The 22,062-nt window shown below is 37.5% G+C and overlaps 1 protein-coding gene across 1 annotated transcript in view; it reads left to right on the forward strand.

Annotated features, from left to right (window-relative positions):
• The window catches only part of Col8a1 (collagen type VIII alpha 1 chain), a 122,876-nt gene that overhangs the window by 60,426 nt on the left and 40,388 nt on the right, over window positions 1-22,062 (forward strand). The window contains 1 exon segment of the mRNA XM_048422610.3: window positions 12,640-12,757. The gene's annotated coding sequence lies outside the window, so the exon portion shown is untranslated.

Consider the following 22,062-nt stretch of genomic DNA (forward strand, 5'->3'; position numbering starts at 1 on the left):
GGATAGGAGGAATGGACCTTTGCTTTGGAGCCTTACAGTAAGTCTAAACACATTCTGCACCTACAAGCCACCTGTGAGTGACTCCTTTTGCATTCCTTTTGCATTCTTTGGCAATAATCCTAGAAATACATTTCTATCCACCTCTCCATCATTCAACTTTCCACCTATTCTTCATTCCACCCAAGACATACGGTAAAGTTCAGCAAAGAAAGGAGCAGGCAAAGCCCCTTCTCTGAAGGAATTCTGAGTTTACAGGAAAATCACATGATAAATAGGAAAATAGACTATAGCTTGGAGAGGAAGTAGCAGCCACTTTACATGGGGGAAAGCAGGGGTGCTTTCTGAGGGAACAATAGCTTACCTAACACCAGAAAAGGCTACATTTAAATGAATATGATTCCAAGCCTAAGAAATTGTAGATGGGAAGACCCTAGAGGCCTCAACAGGCGTGGTATGTCCAGATCAGCAAGAAGGCACTAGCTTTCTAGAACAAGCTCAGCGCAGTTGGGTGTCAGTTGGATTTGGAGGTTCTCAGAGAACTTTCTAAACCAAGGGAATTTGTTTTATCTAAGTGCATTAGAAAACCATAGAAAGATTTGAGGGGAGAGGAGGGACATCATCTGACTCATAATTGCAATGAATCATGTGGCTTCTGGGTAGAGAACAAGAATGCAAACAGGAAAAATGTTTAAGAGACTGATGTGGTAAATAAATGAGAGTTGTGGTGACTGACCCTAACCGTAGGGTCCATCGAGGTGCATATATTAGTGAGATAATTGATAGAGTTGACAGACCTTGTGGTTGATTAAGTTATGAGGAATGGGGAGGGTGCAACCTAGAATGACTTCAGTGAGCAGCACTGCCAATTCTTGAGAGTGGCTCTTTGTGAATGAGCCTAAACCAGGTAAGCTGAGTGAGTCAAGTGTTCTTTTTATTCCGTATTTTCTTGAAATATAACAGAGTACTTATGCTTGTGGAATTTGTATCTGTCATCAGAGTCCAGCTTTTCAATGTACCTGTTTTGTGCATGTACCTCAGGACAAGCAAAACATCAGTTGGAGCCAGAGCTACATAAACTCATAGCAATGAGAAATAATTTTCCCTGGGATGTAAGAAAATGAGACAATAAGCAAAATCTTGCTTTTTTATTTATCATTCCTCTCCATGAAACGAGCAATTTAATTGAGCCACTAGTACATGAGAAGACAAAAAGTGGGATTAGAGAGGTGACCTGAAAGGTCTCGTCTCGAAATCAATCTCAAGGCTAGTGGACTATTGATATTTTATCTTTGGAAAGTCTGTTATAGTTTCATATTTTATGGAGTATTAGGTTTGGGTCTTATGCTTTAACTCTCAGACTATCGCTATTAGGATCTTATATATTATACTGATATGATTCTTTGCAGCTTACAGTGTAAGAATTTGCAGTCAGCAGACTGCTTACTATGCAACATCTATTGGCATCCTAGTTAAAGCAGGTCATGCCACATCTCAGTTTATCACACTCTGTCACACACAGGTTGGTAAATATAGGTCCAAAACAACATAAAATGAAATGTATGCTTCTTTTAATAGACTTTATTAACTGCAATTGGTTGGTACATGAACATAGAGACTTCTTGGGCATTATAATTTTCACACTAGTGAAGAATTCTGTTCTGTAATTCTGTTCTATAATTCTATAATTCTGAAAACTCTTCTATGAGGAACATCTTGAACAAGATCCCAGAGAGTTGCACTGGAAAACATTACTTCTAAAACAGAGCCTGTCTGAATGATTAGAAGCAATAAGCAAATTAATGACTGTCTAAGGATAATACACGGTCTCATCTGCCCACCCTCACTAGAAATTTTACACGCATGCCCTAAACTCCTTTACAGAAAAGATCTTAACAAACTATTAGCATTTCAACAATAATGCTCTGTGCTAGTACTACTGAGTCAAGTAGACTCCAGACTGAAAATGTAGCAGGTGGCCTGTCTGTAGACCAGATGGCTTGTAATAGTCCCAGAAGGTCTATTATAAGTGGCAGAAAGTGCAACTGTAGTCAATCATTCGCATTTCTTTGCATGACATTTGAACCTAGGAAAAGAAGTATTTTCCTAACCTCCTGGAGCTGAATGTTTGACCTTAGAGCTTGCTGTGTGCTCCTTTTTTGTCTCAGGCCTCATGACTACAAATGCTATTATTAGTCATAAGACTATTCAGGGCCTTTCAAATTCCAGTCATGCTATTTGGCTCTCTGACCTAAGCCTAACAGGAAATTCAAAATCCTAATTATTTCCAACAGGTCTAATTCCTTAGCATTGACTTTGAATTTTCCCACCTCTGTGTGCAACCAGAAGCTATGGTAAATGTTAGTAAGGTTATTCTGTAAAACTCTTCACAAGCAGGAGCGTTTTTCCTAGAGGAAAGTGCAGAAGTTTATGTACTGTCTATGTTGAAGCTGAATCACAATTTGTTGTTGGTAGACTAAATGATCTTAAGTAAACCATCACATCTATGTTTAGTGTAATAAATAGAAAATGTTGCTTATAAGTAACTAGAAAGGGACCCAACTGACAAAAAAGGGGGTATGGGGAGAAATACAATAAAGAAAAATGGAAAGAGAGTAATAGGAAATAGGGTAAAAGGTGGAAGACAGGGAGTTAAGGGGAGAGGGAGAGAATCGACCAATATGGAATATTTATGAAAACCTGATGTGGAAATCTATTGCTTTGTAAGCTAATTCAAAAAGCAATCCTTAATTAAAAAGGAAATATTTGTCTGAAAAAGTGTACAAATGCTATACTTCACAAAATACAGCGCTTAGCAAGTATCAAATATCCTTACAGACACCATCTATATTCATCTATATATACAAGAAAGGTATAGACTCTTAGATTTTGTGTTTCCCATGTTGGTTTTATTAGTTCCATACACTGTATTCCAATGAATAGTTTCCTTATATGACTCTCTGCTAACTTGAAATTTTCTTTAAAGCGATAAAGTTATGTCAGGAGTGTGACACATAGGTCTTCAATAGGAACCTTCAAGGGAATTATATTCATATACATGTATCATACAAGTTGACATCAACTAAAACCCAAATTAGTGAGGCAACCTAAGTTTAAAGCGGTCTTTTCTCCTTCCCTGAGCCATGGATGAATGAGCTGCTTCTATGGTTAGTGAGTGAGTAGGAAAAATGAAAGAACTAGTCATGTGTCCAAAATCTAGGGTCTAGCACCAAACTGTTACTAAGAAGAGGCATTTGTGGTGTTTGGAATCAAAATAGACAGGAAAGAGGATCCTTTAGGTCGAGAACTTTAAAGGACAGTAAAGTTTCCGACAAGCAAAAACTAACAGAAATCTTCATGAGGAATTCCTTAGCTCCCAACCCCCATTTTCTGGAACATCTTGGTTTCTTGATGATTATAGACTATGTATAAGAATAAGAAGAGCAGGTCAGTCTTCCTAGGAAAGAGCCACCATTGACTATCTAATACCAAATGGTACCGGCTAAACATATAGAATCAACACTTATTGAACTCAACAGGTTGTATTAAGCTTATGGTGTGTGTGTGTGTGTGTGTGTGTGTGTGTGTGTGTGTGTGTAATAATAAAGAAAAAGAAGCCATGAACTTAAAAGAGGAGGGGAAATATGAAAAGGGTTGGAGTGAGGAGAGAGAAATGATGCAGCTGTATTTTATTTAAAATAAAGTTTAAAATACATAATTTTTAAAAAAAATGAGAAGAGAGAAAGAAAGAGACTGAACAGAAGAGAACTCTTGGATAAAAGAAAGGGCTTAAAGGATGAAAGGAATGGCAGAGAGTGTTCCCAAGCCATCCAGAACATAGGGAGTTACCCAAAGATAACACGAGCATGCCATCTCCCTTGCTCACCACCAGCTCCAGTAAGGCTGGCTTACTGCCACGTGCCATGGCTATTGGTCCAAAAATCTGAGTTGCTCAGGCACATGGGAGTATGAGCTATGTAGCATAAGATGGAACAAACTGTCAAAGGGGTCAGCCGAGAGTCCAGAGCACCTGCTTTGTGCTCAGGTCACTCCGAGCCACCACAGAAGTTCGAAGGTCAAGGCTGAAAGAAAGGAGGAGAAAGGCGTGGTGATCCTTACAGGAAACAAAAAGAAATGGCTTAAAACTGAGGCCATTTTGTTAAGGCAAAATAAATAAACTTCTGACAACCTTAGCACAGGTGAAAACAGACATGACTCTACAACCAGCATTCATTCTGCTTTCTTATCTGGAGTACAACTGAATTCAGACTTCCATTACTTAATTAGCTATTAGCTTTGTAATATTTTCTTCAAGTCAAACAGAAGATAACTTTAAGGAATGGTGTGTCTTCTAGAGAAAGAGCAGGATAGGCCACACTGCTAGGGGATAGGTGCCCCTGTCACACCCAGCTACCATCACACAAATCCTCTAAGGATATTGTAGCAGAGAGTTTTCTAGGAGGGGGTGAGGAGCTTTAAAGGGGAAGGAGGAGAAAAATGACACTGGATCATCACAGCAGAATAAGATCAACCCTCCAAAAAACTCACATCCACTGACTGCTTTCAAAGCCCTTCTTTTGACAATTGTTTTGGTGTTATATTTGTTTTAATTCTATAGTATTTAAGTTTGTGGAATAAAGGGAAATCTGGGTGGTATCATAGTCTCAAAAGATTCATTTTTTTAAGTTCACTGGGCATGCAAGGGAAGAAATACAACCATGTGGACAGAGCAGATTCGTAGTCACAGTTTTGCAGACTGCTTTCCTCCTTGCCTAAAAGCCACTTGATCTTAAAAGACAAAAACAAAAACACCTCATTTGGTATCAGTGACTTTGCAAAAATATTCAGGCAATAATTTACTGAAAAAAATAATACGGAATATGTGGAAAAACTAGCAGTAAATATATGTATTGTATGACCAAACGTACTGAGAGAAGTTATATTAAAAGTATTTAAATATTCCTTAATAGAGAAATTCAAGTTGTAATTCTGGGGTTGTTGCTAGAGAAATCAGTAATAAAATGACACCAAGAACAAAAATAATGACTATTAAGGGACAATAATGTCTCTTTGGACCAAAAGAACACTCAGACTACATCCATAAAACAGTTGAGTACTAAAGATGGTTATTACTATAAAATTATTTGATCCATCATTTCGTTTCAAAGGTAGAAAAAAATCTCATTCTTCCGCCATGATGTTTAGAGATAAATTATACAAGTTGTGAAGAGCTAGTAAGTGGCCATCCAGGTCTTGAGGTCATCTCCCCAGTTTCGAGGAAGCATAAATTCTGGAGCTCTTTAGTTTTTGTATGACCTAATCAATTCAAACCTGGCAGGGATTAGAGAAATGGAATATACTGACATGCCAATATTTGTAGAATAATCCTCATTAAATCAATAATGAGATGACAATTCTAAGAGCTCTTCAGCAAGTTTCTAATAGAAAGAAAAAAATACAGAGAATAAAGTTGGGAAGAGAAAAAGAAAGATTATAAATAGACACGAAATAGACATGAAATAGAAGTCGTGTATGTCTGAGGCCAGGCCCGGGTGTGTGCTTCAGTTGTCTGTGGGGAAATGACTAGGCAGGGGGTGGGAGCGATGCCTGGTGTCCTCTCTGATGAGGAAAAGAGAGGAAATTAATTTAAATTACAAATAAAGGAATTTAAGTGAGATGGAAAGATTTTTCCCTGGCACCAAAGGCTTTATAAACCTTGGAAAAGATCCCGGGGAGGGGGGAGTTTCAAGTTCCTATCTGGATATATTTACAAGAAGAAAGATACCCATCAGCCTTGGGTGGCTGGAGCAGAGACGCAGGAATTCGCTCTCAGCGGAGCTCCATAGGTGCAGTTCCAGTTCTGTTAAAGCCCAGTGCCTGCCCCAGAATGGCGAGTGACATTGCTCCTGAGAACATCCCAAAGTAATCATTTCCTTGGAAAATCAATTGGCATCTGCTCGTTGGTTATAAGTGGAATGTACAATTATAATACATTCTGGTTTTTATTTTCTTTTTAGCCTGGTTTCCAGTGGAAAGAAAGAAGGCTTATGAAATCTCCCTGGCAGGCTGTACACTGCTTAATACATTTTCATTTTCCTTCTGCAGGCTGGTTACAACCAAATCTTTTAGAAAATAGAGGAGACCAAAGTAACAGTACACGAACCCTTCGAGTGGGGAGTGGGAAACATCCTTTTCCTCTTGCTCCAGAAGGAAACTTCTTTCCTTCCTCATCAGTCTCTCCTCCCTTATCTTCAAAACGAACTACATCAAGTTTTCTGCAGACTGAGCATTTCACTTGCTTCGGGTCCAGCTAAAAACAGCAGCGGCTCTAGCACTTTGTAGCAAATCCTCTAATTGATTCTGTTTTCTGTTTACACAGCTGTCCATCTGTTTACCCATTGTTTTCACTGTATCAGTTGTTGGGTTTTTATTGCGAGCTCCTAGAGGCAAGGTGTGCAGTCTGTTTCATTTACTTTATACAACACTGTGCACACATGTGCAGGTGTGACTGTTTGGCAACAATGGTGCCTGGTATGATTGAAAGTTAAAAACAAAATACTGTGCATTGATTGATCAAAGCTGTAAAGAATGGACTCAGAGAGAGGAGTCTTTGTAATATCCTGATTCTCCTATGTGTAGGAGAATAAGCAAAGTATAATTGCTGTCAGGGATCATCAGGGTATTGAACAGTGTGAGCAGGCAACTGGAAAGGCTAATAAATCAGGATTGGAAATTGAAAATAACAAAGCAAACAAGATAGCATTTATTTAGGAGTTTGCCCCCAAGCATGACCTTCCCACTTTTTGTGTGCAGGTCCCATCTTGTTGGGGTTCTCAGTTTAGACCACTGGTGGTCACTTGGGGCTATTGCATCGAGTGCACCCACAAAACACTGTAAGTTCACAGCATCCTGGTTGTCTTATGTCTTTGGTTTTAACCCATAGAAAGCTCAAGTCGTTTTTAGTAGAATTAGTATTTCCACCTTCCCACCCATCCCTGTAAAAATGCCCTCCAATCTTCCCTTTATCTCTCAGTGGTCCTCACTCACCCAGAAAGACAGGGGTGAGTCACTCCACTTTGCTTGTTGGGTTAAAAATTCCATTTTTCCTTAGGGATCTTCAAAGTTGTGTTTTTAAAAGGACAGAATGACTAACAGAAACCTATCCCTCGGGGTAAGCATAAGAAATGACATTTCACTTAATCTAAGAAATATTTTCTAGGCACCAGCGATGAGCCATTCACTGTGTTTCAGGGAGAATGAAACGAACTTAGCTTCTGTCTTTAAAATGTAGATGAGCAAGGGCTAGAGAGATGGTTCTTTGATTAAAAGTGCATCCTGTTCTTCCAGAGGAACAGAGTTCTGCCTCCAGTGCCCACTTTGGGGAACTCACAACCACCTATAAATTTAGGTGTAGGGAAAACTGATGCCTTGAACCTCCATGAACACCTGTGCTCATATGCATAACCCATATATAGACAAATCTCACACATACACATACACACTCGTGCATGCACACACACAGAGATACACATATATTCATGATTACATATGCACATACACAGACATATATACATACATATTCATAATTAAAATACTAAAAAGGTTAATCTTTAAAATGAGTGTGTATACATTATTTAAGCTTATATTAAGTGATAAAATATATAACTTAATAAAAACAATAAAAAATAAGAATGATGCCATATTGTGGAAGTGTGATGAAGACTGAATCAAATATAAAGTATACCTAGACAGAGCCTAGATATAAGACACCCTAATAAATAACAGCTCTCACTAGTATTGCTTTGCTACAACTTCATTTATAACTTTGTGGAAAAGATTTTTGAAAGCAAAATTTTACCTTAGGTAATAGACAATTTAATTTCATTGTTAGGGGAGGAAAGAATTATCACATTCAAATAATAATAATAATAAAATTATCATCTAGAACACTGAAGTCAGTATGACCACACCAAAATTGGACCTCAACCACGCTTTGATGTCTGGAGTCTGGTTCTCATCCTGTTCTTGCTGGGATATTTCAAAGTCTTGGTCCCTTCCCAAGATCATAGAAAATCTTTTTCTCTCTCCCTCCTTCTCCCAACCATGCTCTTATTCATGTCTATTTCACAGAACAAGTAACAAGATAAATTTGAAGTTTTTCACATGTGTTTTGAAGGTACAAGAGTCAATTAAACAGGAATATGCCAGCCTTTAACTTTTGAAAACAAATTGCTTAACAGATTATTGTAGGTAAGATATTTACATTTAATTAATTGATTACCAAATCAATCATTGTGTAGACATTGCTAATTAGTCATAAAGGAAATAATGAGATGACCTAAAGCAAAGATGTTAAAATACAGCTAGCTTAAGCCTAAAAATTTACACATACTTTTATATTTTGGTTCAGCTTAAGATTTGTTCTATATTGTCAAATATCTAGATCCATAAAAGAAGACTTTATATCTTATTCCCTTTAACTATTTACAATTAAAAAGACATAACCTTTGTTTGTTTTACCATGTTATTTGGATGACTTCTTGCCAGCCTGAATCACCATTATATTCTTAACATTGTAGCCTATCTGAAGAGTTATTTCATTGTTTGCTTTTCCAAGAAAGTGTGTGTCTTTCTTATTTTCTAAGTAAAGATGGCATGCCTCCGGGAAATAAAACATGCTGCAAAAAAAGTGATTGACAGATGCACCAACAGTAAAAATATCTCAGCGAGACTTTCTGTCAAATATCAACACTTGAATTATAGTGAAGGCCATTTCAGATCCCAACCATGGAAGTTCCTCTCCTCTAGCCTTCCAAACTAAAGTTACCATTTCTCAAGTACATTTGCATCTTTAATAATTGATTCCTTGTATCAGTGGGTGATAGCATCCCTCGCAGTATTGATTTCGTTTTTCATGTTCCTCCTCCTTCCGCTCCCCCTCCGGACCTCGGATCTGATGAGAGTTTACCAGGGCCAGCCGGACTGGGACTGAACGAGGACGTGATCTAGCCAGATTCTCGGAATTTGGCCGGATTCTCTGACTGTGGCTGGCCCGGGGTCTTTCTGAAAAGCCATTGACTATGACACTGGGACCTGTTTCCTCTGCATATGCTGGATTTTGGGGATCCAGTCTGTTTGGACGCTCGCCTTCCTGGACCTGGAGGGAGGGGGAGGGAGCTGGAGCTTCCCACAGGGCAGGAAACCCTGACTGCCCTGGGGGACGGAGGGGAAGGAGGGGGGGAGTGGGGGGAGTGGGAGGGTGTTGGGAGGGGGGGCGGAAATGGAAACTTTTATAATTTAATAAAATTTACTAAAAAAAAAAAATAATTGATTCCACATTCCTATTGTCCCCATTTCAAAGTACTATAATCCAATCATGTCATATATACCTTAGAGATGCAAGTATTTTCAGTTTTTCCCAAATCCATCAGTGTTGGCGCCTTTGGACCTTATAACTAGAGTCATGAGACCACTGATGTGTTTTATAAGAAAGAAGAAATGAATGTCTCACTAATCATGTTTAAAAGAAAGCCAGTAATTTAGCAATCTAGATTCTTGGTGGTGGCTTAATATGACCCGAGAATGTCTTCCTTTCTTCTATTTATCAAGATTCAGTTGTTAATTAAGATTTGATCCTGTTCCAGTAGAAAGAAATTTCATAATATATAGCCTCGAGTTTCTGTTAATTAAAATGATAATGGGCTCTCTCCTCTTCCAAACATTATATCAATCATGGACTAAATCAATAGATTTTTCTACATGGCTTCCAGTAGCTTCAAGGTGCCTAACTCAATTTCTTCCTAAGTTCATCCATTTCTGAACAACTCAAATATACAGTTGCAATACTGTTTTGTAGGAATGTTGAGCAGTGAACATTGGTCATGCTCTTGATGCATCAGTAAGGTAATATTTAGTATCCCTTGCAAAAGTTGAAATTTAGTCCCTGGATGATGTTGATGAGATAAGACTAGGCAGTTTTGTTTTACTGATTCCTAGTTTGCCAAATTTTTCCTTCAGTGCTGTGCAAAAAAATATAATCTTTCATCTCCCTGCCTCTATTCATTTGTGGCACAGTTGTAAAATTAATTGAGATTAGGCAGATAACAAAATTAGCAAGGAACTGGCCCAAAGGGCACATTTATGTATCCCCTCTTTCTTCAGAAGTCAAAAGAATATCATTAGCCTGCTTTATGTTGGAAATTCAAGTCTGGTTAGGAGAGGCTGTGTATCTGTATTGAAACTGTGTGTATGTATGTCTAGATGTCTGAGAAAATATTGTATGCTTCCTGAAATGTTATGGCACATCTATAAATAACAATTTGGAATAGCAATACACATTATACTCAATGGTTTTATAGAATTAAATCTCAGTAGTATAAAATCTTATGATCATAGATCATACCTGGTTAGTGAAGCCCAACCCACAAGGCTCTTGTATCCCACAATGAGTGGTATCACAGGGAACAGTTCTCATTCCACTTACCAAATGCAGTAAATATGCCACCTTATTCTAGATTCTTGAATTAAGCCAGTCTCAAAAAACAAAATAATAAAATTAAAACAAAACAAGATTGTTTTCAATGATTATAATGATAAAAGAAAGTCTTTTTACTAAGACTTCTCTTTATCCAGTAAATAACCACATGTTCAACAGCAATCAAATATTGGTGAGAGATAAACATTCTTCATTTCAAAGCAAAGAGCCTGCTGAATGGTGATACAGTTTCAAAAGTATGTGATCTGACGAGGGAGCTCTCATCATACTCCTGAAAAAATTTTACGCTGCTGTGATTTTGTTTGTGGGTTTTTCTTTTCTTCCAAATAGAAGGAATGTACTTAACTCTAATCAGAACCATCAAAGTCTTTTAAAATACCCATAGAGTTTAAAATTTCTGTCTTAAAAAGAAAATAAAGTGTTCAAAATCTCAAGTGCTGGTTTTCTTTCCCTGTTGAGTTCTGTGTTTTAGAATTGCAAGATGTGTTTATTTATAAGGGGCCTAACAAGTATTTAAAATACTGAACCATATGCCAGGCTCAGTTCTAGTTACAAGAAGATGTTTTTGTCTAAAAGAAACAAGTTTACTGCCCCCCCCAGGTAGGAAACTAGAGGTTGGTATGCTGGTACCTGCCGATAGTTCCTTGAGAGGTAGAGGCAAGAGGTGCGGAGGTTCAAGGTCATCCTCAGCTACATAATGAGGTTGAGGCTAGCTTGGGTTATCTGAAACCCTGTCAAGGAAAAGAGAAAGAGAATGCAATTGAGAGAGGGAAGGAAAGGAAAGTTACTGGAGGAGAGGAGAAGTTCGTATGAAAACAGACTGTAAGTGAATATGATGCACAAAGAAGGAAGTTCTAATGCTAGTGTAGAATTAAAGCATGTGCATCAGTGGTTTATTTTAGAGCTGAGCAAGAAGGTCCTTTGTGAGAGAGAGATGTTCAAACTGAGATTTAAATGAGTTAGAGCCCATTCATAGAGTGGTCTTGGGGAAAGGATTCCTGGGTGAGGGGTGGAAGGAAGACTAAACTGTGAAAGGCTGACAGTGAAAGACCATCGTAAGGCTTCTGTGTGTGGTCTGAAGGTGGTCAGACATACTTGTCAGATGCCCACGCTCCAAAGACCACAGCCTAGCCCAGGGGACAGCCTCTTGTTCCTTCATAAACCAGCTTCAGAAGTTTTTGAGCGTAGGGGCACGCTCTCAAATGAGAGTATCTGTTACGAAAAGCAGTGAAATTCTGAAACCTGCCTTCAGTGGGAAGATCTCACATGCTTTGTAACTCATCTGAATGAGGGAGATGTATGAAGTGTGTCTATCTGCCTGAGTTGTGTCAACATTGAAAGAAAATTTACACAAATCAAAGCCCACCATGACCTTTTTGATAATTAACTAAGAATAACTTCTAATTCAGCTGAATGCAGATGAGATGGAAAATGTATGACTTTGGAGACTTTCTCACAAATTGACTTCCTATGTAGTAAATGCACACATCAAAGGGTCTCTAATCTTTGTCAGCAGGAATGGAACGAATGAGAACTTAGTACATGGTGATGGAAACTAATAAAGACAAAAGGTGCATGATCTATTTGTATAAATTCGTACATGTGTGTCTTTAACCAATGTGTTAAAAAAAAAAAAAAGAAGCGTTTCTGATTTCAGAATTTCAGGCCATGAGCTCTTGACTCTGTTGTTTTGATCCTCTAGTGGTACATTATGGTGGCAGTGAGTGAAAGAGGAGGCTTGCTCACCTTGTGATAGCCGCAAAACAAAGGAGAAATTTCAGGGTACCAATGTTTCCTCAAGGGCATTCCCCCAGGGACCTACACCCTCCTACTAGGCCACACCTCTCAAATGTTCCACTGTCTCCCAATGACTATATGGACCAACCAGTCATCTAACATATGGACCTCTGAAGAGATTCCAGAGCTAAAATATAGCAACACATTTATAAAAATATACAGATAGTTGTTAAAATAAAAGTAAAACACATACTCACTTGCTCTCTTCATATCAATACATAAGAATATCTATTGCGTCTTGAACGTGCACCAAAATATTCTATGTGTTTATACATTTCTACTATATAATTTCTCATATGATAAACTGGATTTACTATCAAACTTAAAGCATGTTCATTTTTCTACTTCAGAAGCTGTTCTGGAAATAAAGGAAATCTTGTGACAAGACAGGCCCCAGGCCCGTGGTGCTACAAGAAGAGGCAAACAGGGATACTCGTCCTTCATTCTACTGGCCAGCCAAGTCTAAATGTAAGTTTGAAGAGGGAGGGAGGCACCAGCCTTGAGTTGGTCTACAGGTGAAACAGAGGCTTGTTGCCATGGAGTTCATAAACAATTAGGCAGACAGGTACCCAGCCTTTCTGCAGTACTATCTACTGTCTCCCATACTATCTACACTGCTGAAAAAGACCTGAGACTATCACTAATATCAAGCTTAAAAAATAAACTTACTCTAACATGCGGAGTATGAGCCTAGCTGATTTTTAAGTCCATGCATGTTGAAATAGAGTCTCAGAATAATCATTTCCATAGGAGCAGAGTAGGTATCCAAGTGTTCGCCAGATGTTAACTGCTAGATTGTACAGGAAAAATTGCTGACTTAAGCTTCTTTTCATGATTCAGCAAAGGATTTTAGGTAATAAAAGATCTGGAGATTTGTAAAATAAATAATTCCAGTGCAAATGGGAAAATTAAAATAATCTTATCATCTCTCAAACATGTCTATATGTGTTTTTCTACCATTATCATATTTCTCTTAATTGGGCCCATTTTTTTCCAGCTGATATTTTATAGTTTGGGGTTATGAGCTATAATGAAGAAATTATTCATTTCAGATGACTGAAGTGATATGGACTGAATTTTCCCAAGGACAATCTAGGATGTTTGAAACACCGCATGATAGAACAAATGTGGTTTTGTTCACATGTGATATATAATATATCCACAGTAAAAAGTAATACCAGCATGGCAGAATCTTTTATTCTTTAACTGATGTCTCAGTAGAAGCAAAAAGTATAAAGTACATCATTAACTTTTGAACTTTGATAGAAAAAAAGTCCACAACATAGCACCCATTTCTGACAAGTAGACATTATCTCATAATAGCCACACCACCCCATGCTTATTACCGGTGCCTGGTTTTAAGTGTGACTTTTGGACTCACAACTTGCGAGTTCCTAATATATAGCAGCACAATGACTTTTTTACAGTGTAGTTTTAGTTTATAATTGAAAGGCTGATTTGTTAAGATTCTTTGGGTTCCTTGTGCTCTTGTGCTGGAGACTCGCTTGAACAAAAAGACACATCCGGCACAGCATCCCACCACACAATCATGACCTGTCTCAATATGAATCCATTAAGAACACCTGGAGGAATGCAAACAATTTAATGATCTTACTAAGCTATTACATTTTTAATACAGATACTGCCAACTATTTGGACTGGGTTTTATCAAAATCAGATGTTCTCCAAATAAAATACTCACAATGCAAAGTCATTGAATAAAACATACATGTTTGTTTTAGTAATAGATTGCTTATAGGATTCAAGTTGATGGAGGTTGTTGGAGAAACCAGAGGGCAGAGGCATGGCATGGTTGTATCAACTCTTGGGGAACACTATGAACTAAATCTCAGAGAAACTCTGTCATTGTTACAACCAACTACAAACTCAGCTTCTGGATTTCTTGTAACAAATTCTTGCTGCCAGGGACATTGATGGGCTCACCCAGTAAAAAATTACAATAATAATGTCCAACTATATCATAAAAATGCAGAAGGTGATTATTACAGGGCAAAGGAGGGGAAGTGCTTGTAAAGTTGTGGTAGAAAGATCAAAAATACATTTTATTAGACTTTTAAAAAATTAAGTTCTTTGTTTTTAAACTAAGGTGCAAATGTAGTAAAATGTAAAAGTGACTCAATGAGCTATTTCATTCAATAGTCAAGAGTAGTGGTTCGGCGAATCAAAATAAAAATCACCGTTACTCAATATGGCAAGTTCAGGCATGTCTGAAGCTTTAATCACCGGTTTTCTAATGAAAATAACCATCTGAAAGTCATTTGAAAGAGTTCTGATTGAGAGAAAAATAAAGAACTTTTGAGTACACATCTTTTTCCTTGTCAAAATGAATTGGGTTTATTCTTACTTTTACGTAGAACTAAAAGTCTAAGTGTTTTTTCAATGTCTTTTCAAGTTCTGCAAAGATGTCCATTTGACACAATATAAAAAATGACCAAAACACATAAATAATATAAACATTATGACAAGCATACAGACCATTATATGCCAAAATTACACAAGGGAGCTTTCTATTTGTTTCCTTAATTTTTAAATTTATTTTACTTAACAACTATAGTCTCCCCTCCCTTCTCTCCTCCATCTTCCCCCTCCTCTGCCTCTTCTCAACCTACTCCCATCTACTTCTCAGAAAGGATAAGGAGTCAAAAAAGCCTGGCATAGTCAGTTGAGGCAGGATCAATCCCCCATCCTGCATCAAGGCTGAGCCATGGCATCCCACCATACACATGGGCTTCAAAGAGCCAGCTCATGAACCAGGGAGAGAGCCTGGTCCTACTCCCAGGGGTCCCACAAACAGACCAGGCTGCAAAGCTGTCGCCTACATGCAGAGGGCCTGATTTGCTCCCCAGCTATAGGTCTAGAGTTTGTGAGCTCTCACAAGTTCGGGTCAGCTGCCTCTGTGGGTTTCCCAATTAAGCAGAACTGTTTTTCTGAACAATTTTTATCTTCTAAAGCACAGATTACCTATGCATGTACCATAGACATTTGGGTACACGTATCCCATAATTTCTACAATGAAATGGAGTATATATGAGTGATTTAAAAAGGGAAAAGAAGCAAACTTTTTTCGACAATTAAATATCTAGCATGTCTGACACACAGTAAGCACCAGATAATGTGGGTGGGGCACACAAATCCCCACTTTCTGTTTATCATTACTGTGCCTCTTGGAGCCACACTGTCAGTGGTGTTGTCTCACACATAAGTATTAATGAAGCACATCTGTAACCAAAAATATCCACGGAAAACTCGGTGAATTGATCCATATCTGCTTTATTAATCAAGTCCAGTACAGAAGGACTTTCTTGTGGTTGTACTGTTTTAGCGATAAATGGAGTTAAGAATCTATAGTTTAATTCAAAAGTCATTTGAAACTTTGAAGAACATGGGGTTTTATGTTATATGACATCAGTAACATTCAGTCCTTGATGACTATAATTCGATATATATATATATATAAGGATATAAATATCCTTACATACACTTTTACTGCAAAACATTATGCAAGAAGCTGTTCAATATGGAATTTACGTCTTAATGTCACCCTTCTCTTTCCTCAATCCTTTAAATAAAAGATTTTTTTTTAAAAAAGCACCATTTTTAAACTAGTTTGGTATGAACAGCGTTTAGTTGAAGCAGATGGCTGGAAATCAGAGGCCTCAGATACTATCCTTCATTCTCCATCAATTTGGAATGTGGCCTTGGGCAAGTCATGGGAGCAAAATCTACAATAAGAGAAGCAATAATGCCTTGCATGTGCATGGCATTTTATGGTTTAACAGCACCCTTTCACATACAATATCACATTTAATCTTACCCCCAGCCTCCTGAGAGGAATATAGTAGTATTATAAATTTTTCCATTATAAAAAACAGGGATTTGAGACTCAGGGAAACTAAATCACTTGTTCATAGTCATATCAATAGCAAATGGCAGAGCACAGACAGTTTTAGATGCAGGTCTAGTCTCTGTCATCCCACTAATCCACATCTTCCCTCTCTGGTGTTTTCTAATATAATAAGCTTAGATGAGCAGCGCTGTCTAACATGGTGGTCAGAAACCACACAGTGTGATGGAGCATATGAACTGTGGTTCATCCTCATTAAGACATACTCTCAATAGAAGATGCATGTCATGCTTCTAGAGCAAGATAAAAAAAAGAACACATGCTGAAATTATATTTACCCTATCCCGAGTTGAATGAAATAGCATAGATTTAATTAATGTGTTAATGTGCATAACTCAGTGTAAGTTCGCCTGTCTCTTTACATCTTTACAGCTTTTAGCACAGCTACCAAGATATGTAGGTGTGTATATGATTCATATGATTCTGTGGGGTAGTGTTACACCAGAAAATTCCAGTGCTCAGTGCCTGCAGTATGATTTCATGTTACTGGGCTTGTGTATGCACTTGCCTTGATGTGACTTAAACAAATTTCCCAAGATGCTATCGGAGCATAGGCATATTAACGTCAAAGAATCAGCCTTACTTGTATACCTTCTATATGCAGAAGAAAGATGGGGCTTCACTCCTGGATGCTTCAAAATGCTCATCTTTGACACGGGTTCATTTTAAACTTGCTTAATACATGAAAGGCTTAGAAGCTAAAATTCCATGGGAAAATCATAAATTATATTCACAATTCTGTTTAACTGCATATTTTAAATTTTTTTCTTCCATAAATACTATGAGTAAAAAGATATCTGTTACACTAATAAAGGTGAAGCTAAAGAATAATTATATGTAGATTTGTTATCTATAAATTTTGTCCTGTTTACTATAACCCCAAAAGTAACAGCTCTTTGGGAAAATCTAACTGAAAAATCTTCAAGGAAGAATATAATCCCAAACATTAACAGCTAACACCTATCTGTCATTTACTATATGGGCTCAAGTCTTACCCTAAAAGCTAGACTGAGATTGCCTTATTTAATTTCCTTAGAGGTTTGAAAGTCACCAAGAGGAAACAGAAACCAAAACTCTTCATTACTGCTGCTTCTCCATTTCTAACTGAAGTCACCAATGCAGCCAACCAAGACAGCATCTGCTTATTTGGGATTCCTTCAGTATTACTGATTTCAGTTTCATCAGCGTTTGGGCCAGGGACAGTTGTAAACACTATGGGGACATTGACCAGAAAGATTGTCCCCAAAGAGTGCACCAACTTGTAGGCTTGTGAAGACCACACATTTACAAACAAGAGTTAGAAAAGAGAGGGTCATTCTCCTAGTTGGGCTTTCTATCCTGTGAAGAGACACTATGACCATGTCAACTCCTATAAAGGGAAAACATTCAATAAGAGTGGCTGACATTTTCAGAGGTTTAGTCCATTGTCAACATGGTAATCATGGTGACATGCTGGCACACAACAGACATGGTGCTAGAGAAAGAGCTGAGATTCTTACATCTTACCCCACTGCAACATGAAGTGGTCTAGTTTACTGGGCATGGCTTGAGCATATATGAGACATCAAAGCCTGCCTTCACGGTGACACACTTCCTCCAATAAGGCCACACCTACTCCAACAAGGCCACACCTCCTAATAGTGCCACTTCCATTGGGGGACATTTTCTTTCAAACCAATGCAGCCTTCAATCACATTCTAAAGATCTTCTGTGTATTATAAAAAAAAATATTTTAGCTCCCATTCCCCAGAGCAGTAGCCTTGTGTATAAAGAAAAGTTCTCATTTTTTTTTTAAAGGTGGGGGTGAACTTGCAGAAGTTTAACTTCTTGTTTGGGGAAGAAAAGATAAATACTTTCTGGAACTAATGAATCCAAAGAATGAACGACACATACACACAACAATCACCAATCAAATCACAATTTATAGTCATTCACACAATAAGAGACTGAAAGTATGTGTATAACTTTTAACGATTGCTAAGTAGAATGTTCTTAATGCCTACCAAGAGTAAAGTCAGAAAGAAAACTATTACCAGTAGCCAGCTCTGGGTGGCAGAATTCCAGATACTTCTACATCTTTAAATTTTTATGCAAAATTTTCAAAGTGACCACATATTGTTTGTATGTTTGTGTATGTGTGTGTGTGTGTGTGTGTGTGTGTGTGTAAATTTGTTGCAATTGATTCCAAGACTGATGTGAACTAGAAAGACAACTGTCCCTGGTATGAGAAGTAGACATTAAATATAATTTTGTTATCAATCACAAATGTACCAAAAATAATAACAATGTTTTATAGATTATTCTTTCTTGATCATAGTTCCTTTCTGGTTCAGAACAAAACACCTTGTAGATTATTCAAGCACCATAGACTAAAAAGCGTTTTTTTAAAAAAAGAATTTTCTAGATACTCTTGAGGTAGCAGGACACTTTCAGACACAAACACACGTTTAAAGATCAAAGTTATAATGCACACGTAAAGCAGCCATGGCCACAGTTGTTCTCAAAAGCACAGGCAGCTGCTGTGAGCTACACTTCTTTTGCCTTCCAACAAGAAGGCCATGAACCACTAATGCAGTCCGTTAGAATTTGCCTTTGTGTTACCCAGGAAGATCTGCAAAAGGTCGCATGTAAATAAGTCATGTAAATACAGTTTTGAGGTAAAATAGGGTCTTACTGAAACTAACAGTTAAACTACAGAACTATTTTAAAGATCCTACATAAACTCATAGAGGCCTATCTGGTTCGATACATTCTTTTATTAATTCAACACTAAAATTTTGCTACAGTGAAAACTCAGAAATTAGTCTTCTGTGTCATTTATTTGCTACACAATAATAAGTGTACACAGATCCTCGGAGCTGTCTTCTCGATTATTCTATGCAATACAAATATTTTATAGATCAAAACCTACATTATAGAAAAATAATTTTCTCAAGAAAAAGTTAAATAGCTAAAAAATAAAAACAGAATCTAAGTAATCCTTGAGCATCTGCACTTACTAGGAAGGACCATACACAATATTTTGAATTCTGCCAAAATTTTCAGTACAATTTGAATTTCCAGTTTAGTAGCTGGCACTTCTGACCAGGGAAGATAAGACACAAAGGTTGACTATGAAAAATCACATTCACAGTAAGTGCTTATAAAATAGAAACAAAAATGTAATAAAGTCATGGTTGGAGAGCAGCTAGTCACCCATGACTCAGCTTCCTCTTCTTAGTGACTCAAGTCATTGCCACTGACCCTCTTTGCCACGTTCCCCTCACAATTCTATTATCATGACAACCTGGCCACGTCCAACATTCCAAATAAATGAAGAATAACCAGATACTTAGTCCTTGAGCTGAAATAAAGAAAGAGCAACAAAATCCTTCTGATTTTATACACTTAAGAAAATGCACTTGTGATAAGCTTGCCTAATGGCCATCCCTGACAACATATACAAACAAGTAACACTAAACATACAGAAGATCATATGTATATATTTGGCATATGTGTGTGAAAATATATTATTGTGAAAATATTTTCACATGTATATGTGAGAAATCATTGTTTTTACCTAATGCATAATGCATACAGACATATATATATGTTTATATAGAGATAGATAGATAGATAGATAGATAGATAGATAGATAGATAGATAGATAGATAGATAGATAGATGTACATACATAGATATCTATGTATGTATTATTATGGATTATGCAGTGGAGGAAAGGAAAGGGGAAAATGTAAGTATAACCTCAAAGAAACATTTTAAAAAGGAAAAAAAGAAAGTATGGTAGTCTTCTTGTGTTAAAACACTTGCTCTAAGGAGAAGAACCCTTCCAACTTTCTCAGATCCACTTCTACATTCTTACTAAAACCCAGACTCATCGCTAACTACTAGTCTTACTGCTATCACTGCCCTGGGGTTATTTACTAATTGAATAGCCCAAGAAAAGCTATTTTGCAGAGATGTTACTAAGGAAGGCATTCTTTTTCATTCAGTTTTAATTTAGTGGAAAGCACTATAGGGACATTGTTTATTGGTGCCTAGTATCTAACTAGTAAGAGTTGCTGACCCATACAGATAGCAATTATGAATTGCCACTGAGGTGAGTGAGAGGGAATTGTACTTGCTTAGAAATATTCTACTTGCATAAGATAAAATAAGACTAAAGCATGCATTTTACTTTGACAAAAAATCAAAATGGGGGAGGGAGATTATATTAAGAATGTATTCATCATTCTCTACAAATGTATACTTACTTCACATTACAGAGAATGTTCTAGAAAAAGCAAATATTAAATTTATTATTAAGTGCAATGTCTTTCTCAGAAATGGATACAGAAACACCGACTTTCAAGGAAAATATTGCAATGTGTGCATGTCTATTATCATCTGTAATGCAAGGCTGAGAGTGGATATGTGCAAAGTTGCTCAAGGATTAAGTCGATTGATAAGAGCTATAAAATGCTTGGTGCCATGTACACATGAACAGGCGATGAGTGTCAGCTATGGTTAATAGACATAATGCTGCTGCTTAAAACTTATTGACTACATTCCCCTTTGAACAAACCTTGCTATTCCCCAGTTTCATGACTCTGTGGCCCTATACATGCTGATGGCTTGCTCTAAAAGCAGTTCTTCTTCATTATCTGGTGATCTACTTCTTTCTCTGGTGAGCATCTAGCCACATCCAAAGTTTAGCTCTAAAGTTTCCACCTTTTGCCTTTCTTCCCTAATCTCTAGTGGCATCCACCTGTCTTCCAAGACTCTCTGCATGTAAGTTTTTTACATACATTTTTTATTTTTTGATTTTCTCTTCCTCCACTACATACATGCATCCACACGTCAGGAAATGCTTCATACAAGTTGTCTCACACACACACACACACAAATAGAAATATATATTGAAATCAATAAACTCTTGCATAAATAATGCATGCATGACTTTTTTCAGTTAGGACACAATATGTAAGTGTATAGTCTCAGTTTGGAGGAGGAGGGTGGTAAAATGCATTGTTGGAAAAGCTGGGCTATTCAACATAAATAAATTCTGACTCTACCACATCTAATGCTGGGGATTGCCATCAGTTTCAGTACATCCTTTTACGTTTTACAATGAGTAATAACTTGGCAATGGTTTCATTTAAGGTGAAACTTAAGTGGGGAAGAAATGTGCTCTGATGAACCTGCCAGGGCCAACATTTATATTATTTGAAAGGTTGTTATCTCAGTGGTTCACAAACTTGAATAGGCACAGGAATCACCTGAGACGCTTGTTAAAACACTGACTTCCTGATTGTCAGACTGAATGCGGCCAGGAACTTGCATATTGAATACATAACCAGGTGATGTACTAAGGCTGCTAGTGAGGGAACACACTTTAAGATCACTGAAGATCTTCTTAGCCCAGGATTTTGACTATTGCCATCTGACCTAAAACACTCCTGATATGCATATTTACAATATGATCTTAGCAAGGGAACCCAGGCTCAGCATAGCCGCGCTTAGAAGGACTAGCACCCATAAAGGAGTGGCAAGAACACCTACAGCAGGCAGCTTCACTGGCTGTAGTTTTGTTTAAGGCTCATGGAGTAAGAAAGAGCAGCTTGAGTCTAAAGCTCCAGAACACAGGAAACACTGTTGCCAAGGTCAGACCCATTGAGGTCAACCCTCTGCTGCTAGGTTTATGAATCACAATCGCCATCTAGTGACGCCTTTGAATAACTACATTGGAAGATGATGAAATGATTTCGAAATAGCTTCTTCCTATCTTCCGGTCTGTCGTCTGTCCTTTTTCTTCCTTTCTTTCTTCTTTTTCTTAATTCTTTTGACAAAAGTATGCTCAAGATGAGTA

Source organism: Myodes glareolus, chromosome 2 (assembly GCF_982192425.1).
Source record: "Myodes glareolus chromosome 2, mMyoGla1.1, whole genome shotgun sequence".
Lineage (NCBI taxonomy): Eukaryota > Metazoa > Chordata > Mammalia > Rodentia > Cricetidae > Myodes > Myodes glareolus.